Source organism: Octopus sinensis, linkage group LG2 (assembly GCF_006345805.1).
Source record: "Octopus sinensis linkage group LG2, ASM634580v1, whole genome shotgun sequence".
NCBI classification, from domain to species: Eukaryota; Metazoa; Mollusca; class Cephalopoda; order Octopoda; family Octopodidae; genus Octopus; species Octopus sinensis.
In genome coordinates, this window is record NC_042998.1 from 134,943,111 (window position 1) to 134,965,498 (window position 22,388).

General features: G+C 34.9%; 1 protein-coding gene across 1 annotated transcript in view; it reads left to right on the forward strand.

The window, feature by feature from the left end:
* Positions 1-4,276: 4,276 nt before the first annotated feature.
* Positions 4,277-22,388, forward strand: part of LOC115230435 (carnitine O-palmitoyltransferase 1, liver isoform) — a 98,092-nt gene continuing 79,980 nt past the window's right edge. Inside the window, exon 1 of the mRNA XM_036499501.1 lies at positions 4,277-4,638. The gene's annotated coding sequence lies outside the window, so the exon portion shown is untranslated. The remainder of the gene's footprint in view (positions 4,639-22,388) is intronic.

Sequence of the window (22,388 nt, forward strand, 5' to 3'; positions counted from 1 at the left end):
TCCACTCTATTCTCAGAGATATCTTTGATATCTCCGTTACAATGAGGCGTTACCGAGGAATGGCTTTAATATGGAATTAATGTGCATGGAGAATTCCCACATTTCGAGAAACAGAGAAAATAACCTGGTGCAATCTAGATGTCTCTCCATGAAATTTACGAGAAATTTCTTAGACAATGCACATGAATGCACACATAAATCTCATAAGCTTTTCAATGTGCATAAAGTTGATGTAAGTTGCTTTTATTTACATCAGACATTCCCATCCAGTGATGCAAGATGGTATTACAAAGAGAAGATATTTACTTTTTAAAATCGCTTTTCAATATAAAAGTATTTAATAACTATTGAAAACAACTTTAATATTCTACAAATACAGATTAAACCCTTAGATTATAATTGTCTTTATTCCATTTGCGGTGGCATACTTGTGTGAATCTAGATTCAGTTCTCTTTCGTCAATCAAGATAAAATGATGGTATCGCCTGAACCCAGAAGCAGGCATGCGAATCGCAAGAGCAAAAATGTTTCACATTTTGGTGGTCATCATGAATGAGATGCGGGAACAATAAAGCCGTTGGATTTTATATTCACAAGTGATCGCTTTCACCGTTAATAATTTCCTTGTCATCTAATTGTTCGATTCACATTTTCATTTTATGCACCAAGTCAAAAGCTTATTTTTTAAGTTCAATTTGTTCGCCGCAGTGCTATATGTAGTTCAATTTTTTTTTTTAATTATTAATAGTTACCAGAAAATTTACCATGGTAACAGTACTTACCGTGCAACGCTTGGTATTCCAGTAGAAACTGGAGAAATAAACAAGCGTCTTCAAAGATTGACATTTTTTTTTTAATCAAAGTAGCTGACCAAAATACCCGAGTGAATTGTCTCCGAAATACTTCGTATTTATCAAGAACACTTTTCTCAAAAATTGTTTTAAAAAATTGAATCAGTTAACGGATTCAATAGAATAACTAAAGTTGTTTGCATTTAGGTTAAAAACATGTGCTGGGAGTAGTGCTATACTCCGTCGCCAAATGCAGGAGTATATGTTTTACCAAGCGGTGAAGCAGTTCTGTGAATGTTCAGACCCTTCCATCGCGACACCAGAATTGCCCGGATTCACCGATGTAGCCAACAAACCTCCCACACAACAGTTCGAACTTGGTTGAGTCAGATGCTGCAACTCTGAACCATATGTTTCTATCATCCTCAACGCTCGTTCTTGCTATACCACTAGTACTGTCGCTTGAGCCAAATGTGATGGCTTGCTTTCTCAGCGGCTCCTGACAATTTTCTGTAAACATCTTTTCTCTCCTTTGCACCTAGTCCAAATGTCTTGAGCATCGAGTGAATCCTAATTTTTTAAAAAATTCTCTAATGCCCATCATTACAAGAAGACACTGCCTCCCGTTCGTTGTTTTCACGGAGTTCAGCCAATTCACTGTATTTTGTATTTCTTGAGAAAGCATCTTCAATGCACAATTCCCAGGAAATGACAGCCCTACCATTTTACCGCCCACATTTCTTTTTGCACCACATGACAAGGTCGGGTCTTGTAGTGGCAAAAAGTGAGAAGTGATATTTACCATCAAGGTCAACAGAGATCTCCCAGATACCCTCTCATTTTGGATCATTCTTCTTCCTTATAGTTGTTAGCTTGCAACGTTCATTCACCCTACAAAACTCGAGCTTTCTACGCTCCACTACTTGTAGCCCTTCACCGTTGTTAGTTCGCTTTACCCTCTTTGCATCTGCATCAGCCAATACTATAAGTACTTGGTTATGCTGCTACGTATCTGCGCTCCAGACCTTGTGGGCAGTTAGAGAACGTGTACCTTATCGTTCCAACCTTTCGTATTTGCAAAGACTACTTATCTCTATTTTCTAACGCTTTAGGTTTGCAGGACTAAGAAGTGTTGTAAATTAAATAAAAATTAAGAAGGTACGTAATTAAAAAGGTACGTAGGGGTAGATAATGCTTCTTGCACAACTGAGCCGTGTATCGTATATAGAAAGATATATAGTAATCCCTTGCGGTTCACCTATCGCGCACTCAGTACATCGCGGTTCACCTATCGCGCACTCATTACATCGCGGATTTTTTGGCTAATATATGTAAATTTATATCGCGGACTCCTCAGTATATCCGAATTTCTGCGGCCGATAGGTATTTATATTTTTTTTAATTTTAATTATTTCTGTGACAGGTTTTGGAACATAATACTCGATAGTTAGGGGGTTACTGTAATGAGGGTGTGTGTATATACATATATATGTGTCACGGCTGGAATGGCAGTTTATTTCCTTGGGTTATTAAAGCGTAATGTTTTAAGAAGTTTAAAAAGTAACGTGTATATCTGTAACAAATAATATACCCATTTACATTTATTCAGAAGTACGATGATTCTCATTCCACAGGTTAGATTGGTCCCTTATGGACATCATTTTCCTGGCAACGCCGGGTATTCTAGTAAAACTAGAGAAACAAACAAGCATCTTCAAAGATTGACAACTTCTCAGAAATTGTTTTCAAAAACAACAAAAAAAGACATTCAATCAGTTAACGGATTTGAAAATTCACTAGAATGAATGACTTAGCAAATAACAAGAATGATTAACTGTACTTTGCTATTCATTCTGTTTCTCGGCCTTACAGGCCAAGATCAATATCAAAATCTGTCTCTATAACAGAAGTAAAATAACTTCTTGATAAAAATGAAACTTGTGTTGCTAAATCTCAGATCTCAGGAAACTTGCATTCCCACTTGCATTATGTAGGAATAATAATAATAATAATAATAAAATTCCCTGATGCAGTACCAGGCAGTGGCTCTCATGGCTTCTGATCTTAACTGATTGGAAGTGTTATCATGTACATTATTTTGTCTTGGTATAAAAGATGGGCTACAGCAAATATTCTGCTTAATACCACAGATTTGCTTGTCAGTTGTTTGACCTTAACCAGTTGAGCATGTCCCTTAGTGGCTGACGATATGTGCATCTCTGATCATGAGCAGAAGTAGTGGGGGAGCATCATAGCCGTGTGTTGAGAGGAATTCTTGGAGGCTTGGATAGTTCACTTTTGGAAACATGGGTGATTCGTTCAACATCCTTAAACAATCCTTATTCAGGGACCTTTTGAGCGGGATGGGCTACTCGACCAGAAGAAAATTCTAACTGGGCCCCACCTGTAAGGTCATGCGCTTTTTATCTTGATATGAGATCACCATGTCGCGCACATATGGTTGTGATGCATGTGCCTGGTGTACCCTTATCAGACGGGTAGTCATGATGGGTATACTGGGCTTCGTATATTTTACCCCAGTGTCACTTTGATGGCATGCACTGCTCTCTCACTTAATAATAATAATAATAATAATAATAATAATAATAATGGATTTCTTAACTAATGTTTTGTGCTGAGAAAATATAGATTAATCGATTCTAACACTGCACTGGTATTTTTAAAATATAAAACGCATTTTGTCATTCAAGTGATTTGAACGTTGGCGACGAACTTTAAAGCAGTTAGTTCGATATATAAAATAATGAGCTTATATCTACAAACCGTTCTGCTGTTTGTTGTTTAATTCTAGATCAACCCTGACTGAGCAGACCTATGACCAAAAGTATTACAGTCGCGGGATATCTCGGACAACATAGTAGCGCAATTTAAGAGCGAGTGGGCTGCTATTTTTAGCCGTTTAAGCGACCACATGGAGGTCTTCTCGGTGGTTTGTGACCCTTCTCTATATGTGACCTTCTATACACAAGTCTATCTACACGTAATACCAAACCCTGGATTACGTATATGTACATATATGACAATAATATAACACAATGCAATATAGTATAACATAATATACAATTATTATCTTAGTTTGTTTTATGTTTCTAAATTCAAATATTGATTCTGGTTCCCGGAATTCTTAACTGATAAAGTACAGTTTAGTGGGTAAAACGGCTAAGCACTTGCCTCGTGAATATTTCAACTATGGGACACGGAAGTATACGTTTCATTTATAAATCGAGGGAAACTAGTGGTTGCCCGACCGGCTAGAAATAGCAACAGAATCACTTTCAAAACAATACCCTCTTAATAAAAAGAACACACCATATTATAGTATGACTTTCAAAAACAAAGGATAGGCATAGCTAGAATACATTTAATTTTAGGTTTATGCAGTTATGATTGACCTGAGCTCAACCACAATAACATTTTCATGTATATTTTTGTTTTGTTATCATTTTGTTTATCCAATATTGACAGTACAATAACCTCACATTACGTAGACCGTCTCATTGTTTGACGTATTAAAAGATATCGTTGAACAATCACATATATGTGTATATATATGTGGGTTGCGGCTGTTGTTGTTTACGATAAACAGGTTCGTTCGGCTCCTAGTGCTGCTACTATTTATGAATGAACAAACAAAATTTCAACATCTGGCTAACTGTTTATAATTCGACCCACTCGCTTTGCCGAAGGCTGCTGCTCTCAATAATACAAGTACAGTTTTACTGCAAGGAGAAAAGTGAATCTCTTACTTTGGTTTTATATATAATATATATATTTGTAATATAAAAGAAAATATTTATTTGAAACCTACCTACTCAAAGATTATCCGGTAATTCATTATTTATAAATTTAGTCATTTCACCATTCGTTTTCATTTTTGTATAGTTTTATTTTATATTTTAAATTTTAGTTTTATTTTTACAGTTCACATATGTTCATGTTTTTGTTTTGGTTTTTCAACAAAAATCACTCAACTTGTTGAATTATGTCTGCATACACACATATAACTGTATTGTTTGTGTATTATATATATATATATATATATATATATATATATACATATTCTGTTGTGTCTAGGGAGTCATATATATACATAAAATATTGATTGCCTATACCTATATATGTATTCTGCTGTGTCTAAGGGAGAGTCATATATATATATATATATATATATATATATATATATAAAACGCGTGTTATGTGGTCCAGTAAAATGTATGATCATACGTTTCCGTCCGAGCAATTTGACACTTGTATTCAGTGTGTATATATACATATATATTTACACAATAAATAAACTCGCTGTATATTCTGGTTGTTGTTTAGCCCCAGGTTAGCGTCTGTTCAAACAAAACTATGCTTAAAGGTGTTCCGGTTATGACCATCCCGTCCTTTTTACAGGCTTAGTGTATCTGGGTCTATGTTATTTAATGTCTTCAAAAAGAAAGCTAGTAGGGTGTGATTTCACATATTCAGCTACTGCTTTTAACTGGACGAACGACCTGGATTAGATGCCGTCATGCACTTCGTTATTGCGATATTTATCACCTTGATACCATAATCAGATTATTTGGATGGTCGGTATGGAATGCCATGGTCATGGCAGTCCTTTTCTTGGAGAGTCGGTATCAATGTAGAAAGAACTGATGCGGGGGAGAATCATTAAATCACAGCAATCCACTGAGTTTTGTGGGGGGAGGGGATATTAAGTTTATAAAACAACTTCAAACAGTGTGACTTGTGGAATATACAAGAAAAATACCCAGAAAAAACGCACACACACATAAAAAACGCTTACTATTCTGGTTCAAACAATTGTAGACATGAAATGAAGAGAGAAATGATGGACATATATATATTTTAAAAGAATTTCCGCGTTCCATCCGTATCTACGACTTCATTTCATTCATTCATGTACATGATTGCGCTACTATTATTTAATTTTTTTTTTTTTTTTATAAAACTGGTAAATATTTTAATCCATGGGTAATCTTCCTTCTGGTTACTCAGTTGTTAGCTACAGACTCTATCCACCTTGAGTGGGTAACACACACACACACGTTTCTATTTGCTTTTATTCGTTGGACTAGGTCTTACACAAGGACATTGCTTCCAAAGGTTTTAGTAGATTAAATCGACCCTAGTACTTATCTTTTAGGTTTGGTACTTAACGATCTTATTTGTCACACCGCTAAGTTACAAGACATAAACACATACACCGTTTGTTTTTGCATTGTGATCGTTGACACACCTACAAATAGGTATGTTGTGTGTACGTTAAATTGAGTATTGTCGCTTTTGCGGCCCTTAATTTCAAGTTGGTTATTTCAGTTATATATATATATATATATATATATATATATATATATATGGCATTTTTTATGACTATGCCTTTGTTGGTTAGTCCTCTAGTAGCTATAGTTCTACTATTATTATTATTTAATTTGGGTTATTATTACTACCGTTATTTTCAATTTAGAATTTTAGCTTCACGAATACTTTAACAGCATGCCAATTAGTACGATACTTTAGATTGCTGGGCGTGTTCGCAGTAAAAATCAATTAGAGAGAGTAATTTTCTTTAAAAAAAAAAAATTACCTAAATTTCTAAAAAAAAAAGATGTATTGAAATCCCCGCTCCTATGGAGATATATAAATATAGAAGATCGCATTAAAAGACCTAACTGTAAAAGCGAGGGTACCCCTTAAATCTTATTTTAGCATGTAGAAAGTTGAAATGTAATATGTGAAAGAAATGAAAATAAAAATGTCGGAAGTGAAAGAAAAACATAAAATGTTTTATTTCATTTACGCACTGTGAATGATGTCGCATCCACAGGCACCCACGCTTATTTATTACAATATATATATAATAATAATAATAAATGCCAAAATGAATTTCTGTGTATCAGTGTGTCACACTTTGACCCCCCCTCTCTCGCTATTCAATGACATTTCTACTATTCCCTTGAGACGGTAAGGGCAGTAATAGATTGACGGTTGTGATGGTAATTGGGTGATAGTAATAGTATGAGCTGTATTTGTGATAAAGGCAGAGGTGATGGTGGTGGTGTTAGGAAGCAAGAGTCTCCCGAGAGTTGGGGAGAATGAGAGACTCAACAGGACAGATACAACAGTAACGACTAGGAATGTCTTATGGATGCAGAGACAGCTCCAATCACCCTTAAACTGGAGAGATAGTGGGAATGAAATGTCTCTGTGGAAAGGTCTGCAAGAATGCAAAAGGGCTCAAGAGACACCAGCCAGGTGAGACTGTGGGAAGAAAGAACCACAGTTGCAGTTTTCAGTTGCAGCACCTGTTGAAACATCAGTAGCTGGGGAGGTATTGGAAGTAAAGTGTCACTGCATGAAAGATCTGCAAGAATGAGAAAGGGCTCAAGATACACCAAGATAGGTCTGTCTGTGGAAAAGAGAGGGCACAGGTGCAGTGCACAGTGGTAACACCTGGTGAGACGCAGGAGAAATCCAGACAGGAAGCACCCCACAAGACTGGAATCTCTCAGTACCTGTGTCACCTCAAGTCCTCAGGAGAGGCACCCCATTCAATACCACACCAGGAGACTATTCCCAGCCAATAAAAGAACGAATCAAATGGCCCACGATGGATGAAACAATGAAATGACAAAAACTGCATTCCCTGCCAAGTTGGCATGGAAGATTCTTACAGCAATTGGAATGAGAGGTAAGGAGTGAAAGGTGGCTGTGCATAGGATAGGAGAGGCAACTGAAAGAGGCACTTGCTAGCTTTGGTGTAGAAGAGAGAAGAGTTAAGCTGGAAGCCAAGAGCAGTTGAGGAGCAGCGACTTCGCCACCTCTGCTGACCCACAAATGGGAGGGTGTTACGCTTCAGGGTTAAAACACCTGACGAATGGATACTGTTTGACGACATTAGTTCCTCCTGCCCTAAGCTTCATTCCATTTATGGAATGGATAAAGCATCTCCTAACAGATGTGATTAAAATAACGTATGTATATATATATATTTATATATTCCTCTCTCTCTCTTTCGGAGAGGCACTGAGCACCTACACGCACACATACACACACGGCAGTAACTTCCGCCTACCGAATTCAATCACAGAGCTTCTATATATATATATATATATATATATATCAGGTCATCCCTTAAGTTCTGTCCGAATTTTAAACAAAGAAAACAAATGATCAAATGTTATAGTTAATTGAAATTTAATCATCAATGTACTTTTCCTGATTATCTATGACTTCCTTCCATCTATTTACAAGCTTTTTAATCCCATCAATGTAAAACTCTTTTGGTTTCAAAGCAAAGAATTCCTCCTGGCTTGCGAAAGTTGTCCCCCAAATGATTCTGTCAACTATGAAATAAATGGTAGTCTGAAGGAGCAAAGCCAGGAGAATAAGGTGGATGAGGAATTTTTTCTCAACCAAGCTCTTCGATCTTCTGTGATGTGATCTTTACAGTGTGAGGTTGTGCATTGTCCTGATGAAACATCACTCCTTTTTGATTCATTAAAGCAGGTCTTTTTTCTTCAAAGCTTGGTTCAAACACTCTAATTGCTGACAGTAGACTTGAGCATTGATTGTTGCATTAGGTGGTAACAATTCAAAATGAATTACTCCTTTGCAATCCTACTAGGTAGAAAGAAGAACCTTTTTCCCATGAAGTTCCCTTCTTAGTTGTGGTTGAGCTTTTTCCCTTTTACCAAGCCACTGTTTATGATGTTTAACATTTCAATAGAAGATCCATTTTTTGTCACTAGTCCACAAGTCTATCCAAAAAGGGTGAAATGAGTTCGCAAGAATGGAAAGAAGAGCAGATGTCAACTCAGGATTTGCGGTTGCTTTCGGACAATTCATAAGGCATTCATTTTCCAAGTTTAGGAACCTTTTCAAGTTGTTGAAAATGACAATGAACAGTTGTATGGTTTGAACTAAGCTTTATTGCCAATTCTTCAACTGATAATGCAGGATTTACTTCAAACAATTAGTTCAAATATACACAAATGCATAAAAATAATTTTTAATTCCATTAGACATTCTAAAATACTATTAAATTTCATTCAATTTTGAAAAAGGTAAAATCGGACAGAACTTATGGGATGACCTGATATATGTATATGTATATACATATATATGTGTGTGTGTGTGTGTGTGTATATATATATATATATATATATATATATATATACATGTATGTATATACTTATATATATATATATATATATATGTTTATATATGTATATATATGTTTATATATATATATATGTATATATTAGATTGTTGACAAAAATCGATAATAGGGCCCCTGGAAAGGATCCTTATATCTACTACATATAACTATGATATTTTATTTAAACACCCAAGGGAAATAACCAATAGCACCTGCATTTGCAATTGTCAGTTTTTAGTGAAGTGATCAATATTTGATTCTTACGATCAGCAGACCTAATTCTGCATTTCACTACTCAATGTTTTGAACTGCTAAACTTTGTTATTGCACTTTCTTGATTTGAATCTTAAACTTTAAAGACTTCTTTCATACATTTATATACATGCATACTTTTTTGCTCTAATATATTCTACATTTATATATTAACTTTAATAAATTAACCTTGATAAAGTTAACCTTTAAAATGCCACAGCAAGTAAGAATATGAGTGGGTACTTCTGCTTCACAAGCTGCTCTAATGTGACAACAGCGATCTCATTATGTTTCATATTTACTAAATCAAACAATTATTCTTCATCTATTCTACTTCAATATCTAAACAGTTATATACATATTGCAGTAATTAATTTAGACATTGCATTAATAGACATTTTTACAACATCTCTGAATAAATAAATAATTGCTGACAATGCATGCAGGGGTTTCAATTAAATTTGATTACACTTTGAATGCCCATAACTCCGATAATTCCAGTTTAAAATAAAAGTATACTTTTCTTAGGCTTAAATAATAGAAAAATATGAGGAATTTAGAGTCATTAGTCGCATTGAACAAAAATTGGTAGAAGAAAAGTTATGGGATGAAATGCCACAAAATTTCGTGTCAGTAAGAGAGTCAGGGAGTAATGCTTCAGCTGTAAGAATTAAGGAATATATTTCTAAAATCAATCTAAGGTGACAAGCTGGCAAAAACGTTAGCGTGCCAGGTGAAATGCTTAATGGTAATTCATCAGTCTTTATGTTTTTGAGTTCAGATTTTGCTGAGGTCGACTTTGACATACAGATTATTTAATTAATTTTTTTTAACTAAACACTTTCAAACTTCCGATACTGGTAGAATATGTCACATAGAACAGGGTTTATACTTAATGTTTTTGATAAAATTTTTGTATTTTAGAAGTGGTATTTTGCCTGTCTTTACGTTCTGAGTTCAAATTCCACTGAGGTCGACTTTGCCTTTCATCCATTTCGGATCTATTCAATTAGACGTACAGTTTATTTAATTAATTTTTTTTTAACTAAACACTTTCAAACTTCCGATACCAGTAGAATGTATCACATACAACAGGTTTACTCTTAACATTTTTGACAAAATTTTGTATTTTAGAAGTTATTTTGTCAGAAGCTGCAATGTCATATATATATGTATATATACACATACAGTACCTGCACTGAGACTTACAGTCTGTTTAGGAGCATGTGATTAAGGACCTTCCCAGTGATGCTGAGCAATATTTCTCTGTAGTTGTTGGATAAGGTTGTCTGTGATCAGCAAGTCCTGCACACTGTTGACCACACCCTGCTTTACACACAAAAACCAAACACACATTTACAACCACATATGGGTTTAAGATTGGGTGTTTGCCTCATCCCTTCATTGCAAAATCTCTCTGAACACGTATCAACCCCACATGACCCACATCTGAACCCTGCTTTGCTGGCGATTACCACTCAGGTTTTTGGACGAACAAGGGACATAACTCTTGACAGTCTCCTTTTCTAATCATCTCCTATGAGTTCATTCCATTTAGTTTCATTGCATCCACAAACCAGATCTGACAATTGCTGACCTTTTTCTCTACTCAGGCAACTCTGATGAGTTAGGCAATCAGCCAATTACCTGATACCTGTGTGAACTGATTGATAAGATTGGCTGATATTGATTTATGAGACTGTAAGACTGTATACTATTAAGTTTAATATACTCACTCTATTGACAAATTCATGAGAGCCTGTTTTCTCTGACTTTCGGATTCTTAGTCAACTATTTGTCATATATATGTATTGATGTATGTATGTATGTATGTATGTATGTATGTATGTGTGTGTGTGTGTATGTGTGTGTGTGTGTGTGTGTGTGTGTGTATGTATGTATATATATATGTATATGTAATCAACATTATCATCGTCATCATCTAATATCTGTTTTCCTTGCTGGTACAGGTTGGACAGTTTGACAGAGTCCAGCAAGCTTCATCAGGTTGCAATGTCAGGTTTGACATGGTTTCTATGACTGGATGCCCTCCCTAGTGCCAATGACTTTACAGTGTGTACTGGATGCTCTTTTCAGGACACTGGGCCTAGTGAGGTCGTCAAGTAACTTATAAGACAGAATAAAAAAAAACCAAAAGGAAACAGTTCCCTTGACTGAGTGAGAATATGTTTGAGAGAAGGAGGAGTGCGCTTTATGTCAGGTTTTGAAGGCTAAATTATGATAGGACATGCATAGGTGTCATGTTATAGAAGAGATGTGTGGTTATACTCCTCCTATTCTGCTTAATTCTATTAGAGTTTTCCAATTCAGTATATATTTTTATTTTACTCCCATATAATTTAACTTCCTCCCAGCCTGGCCACAGCCAACAGGCTGGAGCAATCAGTTCACACATTCTCCTACTCCCTTCCTACTCTCGCACTCACCAATGAAATTCTTACATCTATACTACTTGTCTTTGCAGGGTTTTTTTTTTTTTTGTAACTTATATACTATTACGGTAATTTTATTAGTGAAATTATCACTCTTTGTAATACATTGCTACTTTACAGTTTTAATAGTAGCACTAAGCTCATTGATTCCTTAAGAACTAATTTCCTAATGGAATATTTATATTTTTATATATAATGAGAAAATACACAGGCAATATGTCATGCTAGAAAAAACCCCAGCCCAATCAATGAACCAATGAACTATATTGATCACTTATCTTCAGAGTCAAAAGGTACTTCAACCCACAGCAATTATTAATTCTCTAGGAAGCTCAGCGAAGGTCTGCAATGGATTATTGCTCTCATATCTAAGATACTGCTGCTGCATACACAAACATACTAGACTGCATCCAGAAAAGAACCATTTGACTGATTGCTTTAAAGTCATTCACAGACATGCTCCAGTCTCTGACTCACAGTTGTGTTGTTTCCTCTCTCTGGCTTTTCCACCGCTGTTATAGTGGTTTCTGCTTCTATGAGTTGGCTGAGAACCTGTCACTTCTACACAGGAATTTGGTTACAATTGTTTCAATACCACTCTGGTTCAAATTGCATTACACATAAATAATTGTGTGATAAATTACACAGACTTGTATAAAATTATGCATGTTTGCAATAGTGAGGAACAGCACCTCTCTGGATGCTTACCAAACTCAGCTATTATATATGATGTCTTGTATAATTTTATTCAAGTGTTGTGGAGTTGTTTGTGTAATGTGGTTCAAATAGGAGTAGTACTGAAACATTTGCAACTGATTTTTAATTTCTGCTATACTAATATCTTCTTCATCTTTGTGTGTGTGTCTGTGTGTGATAAGCTGTGTGCTTATACACAGTCATGAAAGGCTTGGCATGTGGCTCAATGGTTAGAGCATTGGGCTCACAATCACGAGGTTGTGAGTTTGATTCCCGGACCAGACTGTGTTGTGTTCTTCAGCAAAACACTTTATTTCACATTGCTCCAGTTAACTCAGCTATAGAAATGAGTTGTGACATCACTGGTTCCAAGCTGTATTGGCCTATGCCTTTCCCTTGGACAGCATCGATGGTGTGGAGGGGGGAGGCTGGTATGCATGGGCGACTGCTAGTCTTCTGAAAACAACCTTGCCTGGACTTATGCCTTGGCTGATAACTTTCTAGGTGTAATCCCATGGTCATTCATGACCGAAGAGAGTTTTATCCTTTTATATATATATATTGTGGACTCTCCTATTGTAGATGACAGATGAGGGCTCTGCAATTTCTTGCTGAACAACTGGTGCACTTTAAAGTGATCAAATGTTTGTGCTGTACATTAATTCACTCCTTCCATCAACACAGTATGTCATATGTCAGATGATGAAGTGAATGCAGAGCAATATAAGATAAAGTATTGTGCTCAAGAACACAATGCAATGCCCAGTGTGGGAATTGAAATTATGATCTGATAATCATTAGTACATTAACCTAACCACTAGGCCACAATTCCTCATATATATAATTATTTTTTTGAACATTGGATCTTGAATCAGATAAGCTATAAATAATGGTTTCAAATTTAGGTACTAAGCCAGTAATTTCAGGGCAGTAGGGTAAGTTGATTGCATCAACCCCATTGCTCAACTGCTACTTATTCTATTGTCTCCAGAAAGATCAAAGGCAAAGTCAACTTCAGTGGAATTTGAACTCAGAATGTAAAGACAGACAAAATGCCATTAAGCTTCTTTTGTCCAGCATGCAAACACATCTACCAGTCTGCCACTTTAAAAATAAGCTAAAATTATAACACGTAAATATTGGGTTAAAAAAACTCTTTGAGAAGAATAAATCAATGGCTACCTGTAGGGCTTGAACCCACATCTCTTGTAAATATGACAGGTGATCTACCAATGGACCAAAGTAATTCTTAGAATTTCTCTGTCCATTTAGAAATGTTACTCTTACCAGCAAGAATTGTATATTATTGCGGACATAATAATTTATAAACTTCAAGACAATAAGAAATAATTCTTTTTAAATATTGGCTTTAAAAATAAGCAATAGCCTCATTCAAATAAATTCCTATCATTCAATCATATTTTGGATAATACTGGCTTTGTGTGTGTGTGATGATTTCCTCATCTTGTCAGATGATAGATGCCTCACGTACAACTTGATTGTTCTGATTTACATTCATTCCTGCTTGTGCATGGATAGTACGATGCATCTATTACCATAGGACTTCATGAAATGCAAAATAGATCAGGAAACGAAATGACAGTGAGACAACAGTACATAATTGAATTTAAGTGACAAAGCTTGTACAACATTTTTACCATTCTCTCCTAGAAGAGCTGTCTTCATCACAGCTTTGTCAAAAAATAACAAAAGCTTCCTCTACTCCTTGGAAATCTTTTTAACTCATAAATGGAACCCTGACAGATGTTCCCATTCTGGATCAGAATAGGCCTGATAATAGCAGTAATTAAGGGATGACTCCACACTCCTCATAATTCCAGAAGTCTCAAACTGGAGTCTCATCAGCAGATGTAATTTAATGACATAGCTAGGACAAACAAACAGATGTAAATATATACATATCTTGTTAAAATTTTTTACATATTATTCAATATTTCATATTGTCACATTATATGGTATGGTTTATATTGATAATTTAATTAGTTCATGTCTACACAAAAATTTCATCTAATTGTTAGAATCAGAAATAACTCCATTTACCCTGTAATGTTTCATCTTTATATAGCACTGTTCATCTCATGCCACTGCATAAAAGGAGGGCAGAGGAAACAGATAAGATTTAATTTTTTAAATCACTTGTGATTTCGATGCATCATAAACAGCTAGTGCTCTACCATGCACCATTGAATAACACATTGCATACACACAGTGTTAAGGTCAGGACTATACTCAGTGTGAAGAAAAACAAAAACATTTTACAGCAACAATCTTCTTTTTGTGTGTGTGTGTGTGTGATGGAAAAAGTGTGATACTAATATTTGTTTTATGATAAGTATTTCTTTACTGACTGCAAGCACATAATTGCAAGCAAATGTAAAGAATACCTAAACATCTGTCTGTCTGTTTCTCTCTCTCTGTCTTTCTCTGTCTCTGTCTCTCTCCCTCCCTCTCTCTCTCTCTCACTCTCTTTCTCTCTCTCTCTATATATATATATATAATGTATAGCTAATACATTTATCAACTACTTCACATACATGTATGTTTGTTTATGAACTGGTAGATAAATACCATACACTTGTTTATATCAAATTTACTTAATTCTCTTCCCAATTTACAGAAGCCTTTAGTAATAGTGAGTTTATAAGTAATATCCCTCTTGGACTGTTGAAGAAGGGACAGGATCAAGGTTTGTCAGGTTAATTCCAATGGTCTTCTATCCACAAAAATATTGTATATAATGACAAAGCACTTAGATATATCTTTATATGTAATATAAAGATATACAAACATTTACATCAGGTGAACCTATCCTACATGTGTCAGTAATGACACACCACAGGTTTTTAGGTGAAGCACAATGGATTTTGAGAAAATAAAATCTCCTTGCAATATTATGTTGCTAAATTTAACAAGCAATTTTCATTGTTTCACACATTAAATGTTGGCATGGCTATGTCGTTAAGAAGTTTATGTTGCATTCACATGGTTTGGGGGTCAACCCCTCTATGCAGCATATTGGGCAAATATCTTCTATAGGTCTTGGCTGACCTATGCAAGCAAGTGAATTTGATAGACAGACACTGTGAGGAAGCATGTCAGGTGAAGGTGTATATGTCTGTGTGTGTTTCTGTGTTATCTTTGTTCCCTTCCGCTGCTTGACAACCAGTGTCAGTTTGTTTAATCCCCATAAATTAACAGCTCAGCAAATGAAATCAACAGAATGAGTACTAAACTTTAAAAACAAATATAGGTACTGGGGTCAGTTTGTGCAATTAAATCTTTCAAAGCATTTCCCCAGCATGGCCATAGCCCAATGACTGAAACAAGTAAAAGATATGATACTAAAAATTAGTCTGAAAAAATGAAAACATTACATTTTTCAGTAATCTGTAATGGTCAGCTGGGGACCTCCATTGGTCAAGGTTGACCATATGTCTACACATGGAGGCTTGGACAAAATTACTGTCAGTGGCCCATATATGCATATTTCCCCACCTTCTTTCCACCACTGTTGTTTATTCAAGGTGAAGGTCATAGTCATAGGCCTCTGCACCTTCGCAACAGTGTTATCACAGGCATTGCTGTCAGAATGGATCAAATATTGAAAAGCATCTTGCCCAACCTTCTAACAACTCCACTGATCCACTGCCTGGTATTGATACATCTTTATCTGGATAAGATAAAATGCAAAGTTGACCTTGACAGTACTTGAACTCAGAGCACAGGGTCAGAACATATAGCACAAGGCATTCTCTTCAACACTCTAGTGACCCTGCCAATTTGGCTTCTTTATCATATGATACAGCACTTTATATGTTTCAGTCATAAATTAACAGTCATAATTTAGCAACTCATCAGTTGCTGTTCAAGCTGGCTAACATGATATGATATGTTTAGGTTTTATTTTTTGGTTTCATTTCTATTTACTGGAGCTAATCATTACAATATCATTGTCATCATCACCACCATTGTATTAATGTCTCCACTTTTCCATACTTGCATGTGTTGGATGAAATTTACTGAGGCAGATTTTCTACAGCTGTTTGCCCTTTCTGTTGCCAAGCTTTACCTGTTTCCATGACCAGACATGCTTTCATGGAAGACTGAAAATGAAGGATACCCACTCATATGACAGTGACATTTATTTACAACAATCATGTGATGTCAAGGCAAAAAGACAATAACACACATACACACACACATATATATTGTTTATGTCATGAATTCAGAAACCTTAAATGACATGAAACTGTATTTTTAAAGGTGAAACTCAGAGTAGATATAGCTATGAATAATAGCATGTAAATATTGGGTTAAAAAAGACCCTTTGTATAGGCTTTTTCTATGTAAAGGGTTATTTACCTAATGTTTACAGATAATTATTTACAGTTTTATCTAATTAGAGTTTCACTGTTTAAAAACAAATATTTACGTGTATATATATATATATATATATATATATATATATATATTTATATATAAGCAAAACTCATTTACTGTTTTATATATATATATATATATATATATATATATATATATATATATATATATATATATATATATATGTATGTATGTATGTATGTATATATATGTATATGTATGTATGTATATATATGTATATGCATATATATATATATATATACACACACACATATACATGTGTGAGTGTGTCCATGTGTGTGTGAATATATATTTTAACAGCTAAAGTGAAAAAGAAAAAACCTTCGGAGAACTTAGAATTCTTAGCAGAATCATTATTAGAAATATTAGTAAAAATTATTAGCTGCAGAAACATCCCATTTACTAGCTCTATTAGTATTTCACTAAGTATTCTTGATAAGGAAAGTCACTAAGTGATAGTGTGTTTATGGAAAGAAGTTTTTGTTTAAAGTGCATCATTTCTGTTTGATGACTTCTATAATAAGGACACTAAAGTACATGTCACGTACAAACATAAGTGGCGCTTTAATAACAGGATTTTTAACAAGTATATCCGTATGCCAGAATAAAAAAATTCACCATTACTAGTCTGTATGTTCAGTGTTGGCTAAAAATCCATGAATATATTCTGTGATATTTCTATAACAATGAAGCCAAACAAAGCAAACTTACTGGTAATTTTAGTTGAACAAATCAACCCCAGGACATATTTATTAAGCCTAGTACTTATTCTATCAGTTACTTTAGCTGAACTGTGAAGTTACTAGAATGTAAATACACCAACATCTGTTGTTAATCTTTGATGGTGGGGTGGACAAACACAGACGCAAAGGCACACACACATTGATATATACATGTATATACAACGGGCTTCTTTCTGTTTCCATCTATCAAACTACTCAGCAGGTTTTGCTCAGCTCAAGGCTATAGTAGAAGACACATACCGAAGGTGCCAGGCAGTAGGACTGAACCCAGAACCATATGGCTGGGAAGCAAGCTTCTTACCATGCAGTTGTGCTTGCGCCTGTTAGTCTATTAAATTTAAGCCATTAGTAATACTTGGTTTATAAGCAGTGCCTCTGTGAAGAATTAACCCTTTAGTATTCAGATTATTCTGCCAAATGTATTGCTTTTTTATTCACTCTGTTTTGAATTAATCATGCATTTAAAAAAAAATTTTTGTGGCTTCAAGATTTAAATGGTGGGTTTGTATACTATTAGAATGACATTGATGGGTAGGTGTGAGAGATTGAATCTGGTCAGTTTTAACATAAAACAGGTAGACAAGTAGAATACTTGGGCCAGATATGGCTGGATTAAATGCTAAAGGATTAAAGAGAGTACTTGGTCAGTGGTGAAATCCTAATACAGGATTCGAACTAGCCAAACTGATGCTTTTTTTTTCCGAGATCCTTGAAAATATTATTTATAAAATCAACAGGGTGAGTATAACAACTCCCTGCATGTACAATATAGATACTATGTCTCTAATAAAATTTGGCATTGGAACAAAACACAATTAATGCATTGGTAAGTTTGTGTGTGTGTGTGTGTATTCAGTCTCTGCATGGCATCTTGAGCAAGTATCTTGTACTATAGCCTTGGACTGACCAAAGCCTTGGGAGTGGATTTCATAGACAGAAATTTGAAGAAGCCTGTTATACATATATATGTGTGTGTGTGTGTGTGTGTGTGTGTGTGTGTGTGTGTGTGCGTGCACGTGTGTTTGTCCCCTGCCCCCCACCCCTTGACAACCAGTGTTGGTGTGTTTAGGCAAAAGAGACTGACAGAACAAATATCAGGCTTAAAATTAAAATAAATACCGGGGTCGATTAGTTTGACTAAAATTCCTCAAGGCAGTGCCCCAGCATGGCCACAGTCTAATGACTGAAACAGATAAAAGATATATATATATATATATATATGACATTGCTGTACCAAAGAGTTTTCTATTTCTACTATGTGTGTGTGTGTCTGTTTTATATATCATAATAATTTTAATGAGTATTTTTCTATCCTTGCATAGATGAGATGGAATTCATAGATGCAAATTTTCTGTACCCAGATGCTCTTCCTGTTGCTTCGAATGCTTGTGTGTGTGTGTGTGTGTGTGTGTGTGTAATTTATGCACAACATAATGTAAGCCAAAAGATCTGGAATAAATTGAAATATTATAAAGCTTTACTGTGGGTTAAATAACAATGTAATTTACATGGAAAAATGCAAGCATGAAAAGTAATACTCTTAAGATTATAAACCTGGAAAAGAACAGGACAAGTTATTACACTTGTAAAAGTATAGGACATGCTGTTACTTCTTGTAAAGTAAAGAATAAGAAACTTTTTACTTAAAATATTGCAGCAAAGAATGCCAGTTCTTCTAATTTATCACTCTTTACAGTTCTCATCTTTTAAATTTATTGTACAAACCTGTTCAGCTAATTTGTAAGTTTGTCTAATTAGTCACTTTTTTCTGTATTTAAGGTAGTAAATAAGCCAAATTCTACTTAAATAAGCATAGTGTTATTTGTAAACTATAATAAAATAAGTTTTAATATTCAAATTTTAATTTTAGCTGCAATATTTTAAGTAAAAGGTTTCTTATTCTTTACTTTACTAGAAGTAATAGCTTGTCCTATACTTTTACAGGTGTAATAACTTGTCCTGTACTTTTCCAGGTTTATAATCATTTAAGCCTAAGAAAAGTATACTTTTAATTTAAAATTTAAAAATTTATGTTAGTTGAAGATGAATATCTGCCTTACTGCCCACTTGAGGTTTGACATATTTTGATGTAACTTTTTTTCTACTGAACCAAATCTCAAACTATTTAGCCAAAGTGTAGCTGAGGAGGTGTCCTCTGTAAAACTATTAACAGTGTGCAATTTAGTTGAGAACTGAATTAGTGGTAAAGCTTGGAAGTTGTTGTAATTGATGAAATGGTGGACTTAAGAATATATATGTTCTTTGTATACTTTTGTTGCTTTGGAAAAAAGAGTGAGTCAGTCTCCTGAATGACTGTCACTTGGTCTGTTGACTGCTCTGAAGAGAAGATATATCCATCTTCCCTTAATCAATAGCTTAGATCAGCTGCTGCACGAAGTAGTCATGAATGAAACTAACACCATGGTGGATAACCCGATTTGCATAGTTGTGCTTTTGCAAGCTCGTCATTAAACAATAACTATCAATGCATTGCACACTGTACATCAGAACTGAAATAAATTTAAATATTATTAGTTTCTAACTGTACATCCAAACAAGAAGAGTCAATGAATCTACAACCATATTTCAATTCACTGTTGAAGCTATTTACTAAATTAGCACTCTCTCTCTCTCTCTCTCTCTCTCTCTCTCTCTCTCTCTCTCTCTCTCTCTCTCTCTCTCTCTCTCCCTCTCTCTGTCTGTCTGTCTGTCCGTCCATCTGTCCTCGACATGTATACATCAAAGGCAATTAGCTTAGCTGGTGTGGAACTTTCACTATGTCTGAATTTCTAGGGACACTGATAGGTCTTTCCTGCAAGTTAAGCTACAATACTTTCACTATGTTTGTTTTTCATGGAAATTCTATTAGGCCATTTAGATGATTACTAAGAAAATAATCTCTCTCTCTCTCTCTCTCTCTCTCTCTCTCTCTCTCTCTCTCTCTCTCTCTCTCTCTCTCTCTCTCTCTCTCTCTCATACACACACACACACACACACACACACACAATAATCATCATCATCATCATCATAACATCCACTTTTCCATGCTTGCACAGGTTGGACAGGAGTTATTGCGGTAGGTTTTCTATAGCCTGATTGCTTTTCTTGTCATTTACCCTCAACCCTGATTCCAAGCAAGATAATATTTCCCCATGACCAGACATGCTTTCTCTGTATATAGGAAATGAATGACAATGCTTATATAACATGAAATGTCAAAATAAGGAAACACAAGTATACACATGCACACACATACACAAACACTCACATGGATCTCTATATCTATCAAGCTATATACATTGGGCTTCCTTCAGTTTCCATTTACCAAATCCGTTTTCAAGGTTTTGGTTAACCTGGGGCTGTAGTTAAGAGGCACTTTCCCAAGATTCCACACAGCTACACCTGTACCTCTCTACTATCTGTCTGACAGAGTGAGAGAGATTTGAATGTATATTTTATTATTTATTGAATGGTTAAAGAGAAATACAATTTTTGTTCAAATGATTCCATTCTATATAGTTTGCTGCCAGTGAAAAGCTGAATTTGTTATCACCTTTGCATTTGACACAGATACCCACTAGATGCACTCTAAATAAAACCTTGCACTGCAAATAACCTTTTGTAAAATATGAACATCACAACTTCTCATTAAGTATTGATTATATTTTTACATTAGTGCATAGGTTCAATTTTATAGGTGAGGTGTATGAATTTTTTTTTTCTCAAAGACATCAATAAATCAAGACCAGGTCAAGGATTCACTTTGCTGACATTTTAACTTTACTCAGTACTGATAAGATAACAGCTTCACGAGAACTAACAAAAGAGCCTCTAGCACAACCTGCTAGAAATAGCAACTAAATCTCCCTCAAATCACACCTTAAGGCTAATAATCAAGCAGTAATAATCTTACCATCTATTGAAATTTTCTGCAGTTATGATGAATCTTCTCTTGGCTTCAATGAAGAGCATTCAAATATTTGATCTGTTGAATTTCTTTTCATTAACCCTTTAGCATGTAAATGGGCCATATCTAGCCAAAACATTCTGTTTGATTTACATTCAAACCAGCCAGATCCAAAGTCTCACACCTACCCTACAATGTTATTCTAAAATCAAACACTCACATGATTGAAATTCTGAGGTTACAAATGTTTGATTAATTCAAAACAATGTGAATAAATATGCATTACATTTGAGCAAGTAATCCGAATACTAAAGGGTTTAAATAAGAAAAGTAGAGGGAGAGAGGAAGAAAGAGGGAAAGAGAGAGACCAATAAGCAGTGCACTTCATATGTGAGGTTCCAATGAAGCTATAAAGTGTTATTCAGGCACTCAACTATGAGTGCACTGCATGTCATAGCAGAAACAGCTGTAAGCCAATGAAGTTCATAAGGTAACTATTTATTCCTTTGTCATTTCTCTTTCTTATACACACACATGCACACACACACACACACACACACACACACACACACACACACTATGTAGGTATGGTCACATCCAAGATGTGTCCTCTTGAAGCATATCTGCTTATTCTAGTATTACAATCCAATACGTAGATGTTGTCATCGTTGCATTGACGTAAGGCAGTTATTAAAGTTGAAAATTCTAAAAATATTTTATGCAGAGTTATTATATAAACAAAAAAAAAAAACAACAGAAAATAAGGTGGAAAATGTTGAAAGTATTATTTATTCATCATTAAACATGCTTTATTTGCTAATAGGAATTGCGAAATTTTACACACACAAGCACACATATGCACATGCACACACAAGTACACACACACACCTATGCGTACATTTACAAAAAACATATACATTTATTTACACACAC